This window comes from Bison bison, unplaced genomic scaffold, assembly GCF_000754665.1.
Source record: "Bison bison bison isolate TAMUID 2011002044 unplaced genomic scaffold, Bison_UMD1.0 scf7180017864053, whole genome shotgun sequence".
Classification (NCBI taxonomy): Eukaryota; Metazoa; Chordata; class Mammalia; order Artiodactyla; family Bovidae; genus Bison; species Bison bison.
The window spans coordinates 4,194,149-4,200,410 of record NW_011494625.1 but is presented as its reverse complement, the minus strand read 5'-3'; positions in this window follow the sequence as shown (position 1 = coordinate 4,200,410).

The following is a 6,262-nucleotide window of genomic DNA, read 5'->3' as shown; positions in this document are numbered from 1 at the left end:
AAGAATAAAGAGAGAAAAAAAAGAATAAAGGCCCTCTTAAGGCACTGGTAGATGGTGATGGACAGGGAGGCCTGGCCTGCTGCGATTCATGGGGTCGCAAAGAGCCGGACACCACTGAGAGACTGGACGACTGACTGACTGACTGAAGGCACTGGTAAGAGACAGAGCAGAACTCGATTCTATTGGGTTCAGGGACAGCGCCCACCAACCCCCAACCAGAGAGAATGCCTGGGAGCCAAGGGCTCAACCCAGATTCTTCTTGAAAAAGGCAAAATGCAGGCAGACCAACATTCTGCCGAGAAAATTTGCTGTCTTTGGCAGTTTCCACTTGGAACTCCTTTCCCCTGAAGGTTGAGCAGACAGGGTTTATACTCACAGGGGAAAGGGTCTTGGAATTAACATCATGATTTATTCCGACATATGACTCTTGAAGAGGGGCTACTTTACGATTTTTTTTTTTTTAAAGATTCCACCCTGTGGCTTTCCCCACCTGGCCCAGGGGTCTGTTTTATTTATTTATCTATTTTTGTCAGCCCATTGTCAGAATGGCCTTGCCTCGTCTCCAGGCCCCACTGCCCATTAACAAGAGCCGCTTCCACGGAACCGGAGGTCCATCCCAGCACGGCAATTGGGCTGGGCTGGCTCTCCCGGCCGGTTCCTGCCAGGCTCCGTCCCCTCGGCGAGGGGGAGACCCCAGCCCTCCGGGGGGCTCCCCAGCGTCCGCCGTGGCCGCCTGCCCCAGGGTCCTCGGACCGCGAAGGCTGATGGAGACGGAGGCTCGGCGGTGGGCGGAAGACAGCGACGCAGTCCCCCCGGCGCGGAGCTGAGTCCCGGAACTGGGCCGGACCCCGCGGCTCCGCAGACACGCCGCAGAAGGCGCGGGGTGTCTTACTTGGGCCTTTATTACCCGGAGAGGAATGCGGAGAGAGAGAGGCTTGATGATGAAGTACTGGACTAATTCGTGTGGTCCAGCTGGCTGAGCCAGAGGGGCTGGCTGCCGACGGAGGCCCGGGCGCTGGAGAGCTCACTGCTGGCCGGTTTCCCTTGGCACCTGGAAAGCCGAAACAAAGGCGTGCAGAGATCAAAAGAGCGCAGAGGCATCAATAGTGAAGAAGGAGGGAGCCCCGGGGAGGAGCAGCGGGTCTGCCGGTGGGCGCCGCACTCCTTCGCAACAAAGTTGTATTTTGCTCATTTCATTTCCGAAGGAATCCTTTTTCTGGAACTTCACTTTCTAAATCGAAATCACATTCTAAATTCTAAATCTAACCAGGCTTTTGATTATCACTGACACCAGGTTATTTACTTTTTTCCCCTCTTCCTTTTTAAACTTGCGCATTTGCCAGTGAATTCTGGCAAAACAAAAAGAGACAGCTTCCCTTTTACACACACAGGAAGCGCTTCTGGTCCAAAAGCTTGTGACTAGGAAGCTAATGTGACAGGAAGATACCTTTCTCTCAGGCTGCATAGAGGCCACCCGCCTGCTCGATGTTCCCATCCTTCCGTACCTGCTAGTGGCCCAGCTAAGTTCCTCCTCTGTTCTCCATCTCCTGCGATAAATAATGGATCTTGCGTGTTCAAATGTGCTTAAACACTTCGAGGACCATCTGCTTACCAATGCAATAAATAAAACGCTGGGATGACTGCCTTTAGCACTGGATGGATTGTAATTATCTTTCAAAAATAGACCCAGCATTCATCCTGAGTTTTAAGGGCTAATTCTAATAGCCTGTGTGTACTCAGGATAAAAGGGAGTGAGCTTGACAGCCTTTGGACTTCCCTGGCTGAGACGGTAAAAGCATCTGCCTACAATGCTGGAGACCCAGGTTCGATCCCTGGGTTGGGAAGATCCCCTGGAGAAGGAAATGGCAACCCACTCCAGTTTTCTTGCCTGGAAAATCCCATAGACGGAGAAGCCTGGTAGGCTACAGTCTGTGGGGTCACAAAAAATCAGACACGACTGAGTGACTTTCACTTTCACTTTGACAGCCTTTGACTGTGTGGATGACAACAAACTGTGGAAAATTCTTCAAGAGATGGGACTACCAGACCACTTTACCTGCCTCCTGAGAAATCTCTAGGCAGGTCAAGAAGAAACAATTACAACCAGACATGGAATGTCGGACTGGTTCCAAACTGGAGAAGGAGTACTTCAAGGCTGTATATTGTCACCCTGCTTATTTAACTTATATGCAGAGTACATCATGAGAAACCCTGGGCTGGAGGAAGCACAAGCTGGAATCAAGATTGCCAGGAGAAATATCAATAACCTCAGATATGCAGATGACACCACCCTTATGGCAGGAAGTGAAGAGGAACTGAAGAATCTCTTGATGAAAGTGAAAGAGGAGAGTGAAAAAGTTGGCTTAAAGTTCAACATTCAGAAAACTAAGATGATGACATCTGGTCCCATCACTTCATGGCAAATAGATGGGGAAACAATGGAAACAGTGACACACTTTATTTTTTGGGCTCCGAAATCACTGCAGATGGTGACTGCAGCCATGAAATTAAAAGACGCTTGCTCTTCGGAAGAAAAGCTATGACAAGGCTGCACCGCATATTAAAAAGCAGAGACATTACTTTATCAACAAAAAAGGTCTGTATAGTCTAAGTTATGGTTTTTCCAGTAGTCATGTATGGATGTGAGAGTTAGACCATAAAGAAAGCTGAGTGCCAAAGAACAGATGCTTTTGAACTGTGATGTTGGAGAAGACTTTTGAGAGCCCCTTGGACTGCAAGGAGATCCAACTAGTCCATCCTAAAGGAAATCAGTCCTGAATATTCATTGGAAGGACTGATGCTGAAGCTGAAATTCCAATACTTTGGCCACCTCTTGCGAAGAACTGACTCATTGGAAAAGACCCTGATGCTGGGAAAAATTGAAGGCAGGAGGAGAAGGGGACGATAGAGGATGAGATGGTTGGATGGCATCACCGACTCGATGGGCATGAGTTTGAGCAAGCTCTGGGAGTTGGTGATGGACAGGGAGGCCTAGCATGCTGCAGTCCACTGGGGTGCAAACACTCAGACACGACTGAGCTGAACTGAACTGAACTTGACAGCCAGAAATAATGCGACAGATGAGCTGGGTCAGAAGAGTAGGCAGATGAGGGAAATGGGAGGTAGTGCTACCAAATGTGAGCTTGATTTATAGACCAGTCAAGTCAAAGGTTTATTCCTAACAAGCAGGGGCAAAGTGAAAGTTTCTAATAGTTAGTCTTTACCTGAAACTAACAAAGTCTGGTTTTAGAAACTACACGAAGGTATGAGGGCAGCTCCCTACACTTTCCTCTGTTTTCTCCTCTGAACTGTTTTCATTCCACTTCCCTCTGGGAGCCCTCATGCTTCCCTCTGGGAGCCTTCAAGGAAAAGGAGCCCTATTTTTCCTTTGCCCTCAGCAGAAACTCTCTTTTAATCTTACTAAAGTGTGAATGACTACGTGAACTTCAAGAACTAAGTCTTTCTCTTGTCTTTGGTCTATTTGTATTGAAATAATCAAATTGTTTTGAAGGATGAAGCTATGGGTTTTGGGGCATTAAACTTTAGGGCAGAGATATTTTGTGTGTGGCTAAAGACCCTTCATTTTCCCCCCAAACATCCCATAGGTTAGGCAGACAGACACCTGTATCCTCCACACGTTGGGACCAATTCATATGCCATCATCCCTGAAATTCAATGATTGGCAGATATTTTAAAGAACTGAGCACGTGGTAATTATATTGAATATTTTTATTTCCCTATTTTGCCATGAGAAAGAAATAGCAAGAGAAAATATTCATTTTGATTTTTTAAACCTTTGCTGTTGTTTAGTCACTAAGTTATATCTGACTCTTTGTGACCCTATAGACTGTACAGCCAGCCAGGCTCCTCTGTCCAAGGGATTTTTCTAGGCAAGAATACTGGAGTGGTTGCCATTTCCTTCTCTATACTCAGTGCCGGGCTCTGTAACTTATTCTATATATTGCTTTAACTCAATTGAATTATCACATAGTTAATGATTGTGGGTATACTACCCTTATGTAAGGCTGATGTTTCTAATGCCGCTCAAGTAAATTCAGGAAAATGATTCATCTGGTGGTAACCTTAAAGGGTTAATGGAACTTGCCTGCAAGATGTATCATCCATTCTTTATATAATGCTTCTGTGCCATCCATCCCTCTATTATACGCTTCCAGTCACCAAATAATAGTTTGCCCATATTTATAATGAGCCAGTTTAGATAGAGACAGTTCTAAACTTAACCCTTACCTGTGGACCCAGTTAGATCCAGTGAGATAAAATGCTTTGTTAGGAGTTTTCACAGGTTAGTGTCAAGCCAGCATTTCTGACTGTCACATCAAAGCAGCAACTGGCCGCCCTGAAGAATGCTTTGAACAAGTACAGATTGTATCCTCCGTGGCAGTTGCAGAATCTTACCCTTTGTTCTGTGACCTCTTTTAGAATACGAGTCCAGGGAATATTGGTTAAGAAAAGTAGTACGGAGCCCATCCACTCAGATACTGTTTGCTGGGAACAGGAGGAAAGGTGTGGGAGATGGACTATTTGGATAACACAAAAATTAAGGAGGTGGCACATGGGGCTCCCTCTCTAAGGACCATATCTAGCCACGGATCAGCGAAGCAGCACCAGGAAGCAAAAATTCGGTCCAGTGCTGGCTCAAGGGCTGGACAGACAGTGGCCGTGGGGCCACTGGGCAGAAGGGAGTCAGACGTTGGAAGGCCAGTAGATGTGGGAAGCTTGTCAATGATAATGGATACGCCACGAGGCACCTTACAGATTGGTGGAACGTGAACTTACAGTAGGAACCAAAAGCAATATTCAAGGTCCATTAGAATAGACACTCGGCAGAAAGGTGGATATGGGCACTGGAAGCTTCACGTGTGTGTGTGTGTCTGTGTGTATGGGTGTGCTGCTCAGCCACGTCCAACTCTTTGCAACCCTATGAACCATAGCCTGGCTCCTCTGTCCAAATACTGGAGCAGGTTACCATTTCCTTCTCCAGGGGATCCTCCTGACCCAGGAATCTGGCACTGCAAGCCAGTCCTTTCGTGGTATCACTAACCCAATCAGAATTGGGTCTATGTAATAGAATGTCTACACGTTTCATGGTTATCATAGTGGCTGGTGAACATCACCTCTTTGGTGATTTCAGGATCATCCCAATTCATAATATGTAGTATTATGACAATTGGTAATCAGTAAAACACTGTTTGAAAGAACCTAATTTAATCTGTATCATATACATGACCTTAACTGTTGAAAGAGTTGGACACGACTGAGCGACTTTCACTTACTCACTCACTAACTGTTGAAATAGGTTAAAAAATGTACATAAAAAGTAAGTATATGTCTTAGTGACATTTTATTCCGTAAATAAAATATCCTGCATGGACCACATGTGTTAACGTCATTCAGTTTAAGTGGGCAACACACTTTTACTGCTGCTGCAGCTGCTAAGTCGCTTCAGTTGTGTCTGACCGCATAAACGGCAGCCCACCAGGCTCTGCCATCCCTGGGATTCTCCAGGCAAGAACACTGGAGTGGGTTGCCATTTCCTTCTCCAATGCATGAAAATGAAAAGTGAAAGTGAAGTTGCTCAGTTGTGTTTGACTCCTAGTGACCCCATGGACTGCAGCCTACCAGGCTCCTCCGTCCATGGGATTTTCCAGGCAAGAGTACTGGAGTGGGTTGCTATTGCCTTCTCTGCATTTTTACTGATCACATACTATATTTTACTGAGCATTTAATATATGCTAAGAAGTTCTGATGCTGGGAGGGATTGGGGGCAGGATAAGAAGGGGACGACAGAGGATGAGATGGCTGGATGGCTTCACTGACTCAATGGAGATGAGTTTGAGTGAACTCCCGGAGTTGGTGATGGACAGGGAGACCTGACATGCTGCAATTCATGGGGTCGCAAAGAGTTGGACGTGACTGAGTGACTGAACTGAACTGAACTGAAGAAGTTCTGAGAAAGGTAATAGAGCTGTCTCTCAAAGTTTCAGTTCAGTTCAGTTCAGTTCAATTGCTCAGTAGTGTCTGACTCTGCAACCCCATGGACTGTAGCATGCCAGGCTTCACTGTCCATCACCAACTCCCAGAGCTTGCTCAAACTCATGTCCATTGAGTCGGTGATGCCATCCAACCATCTCATCCTCTGTCGTCCCCTTCTTCTCCTGCCTTCAATCCTTCCCAGCATCAGGGTCTTTTCCAATGAGTCAGTTCTTCCCATCAGGTGGCCAGAGTATTGGAATTTCAGCTT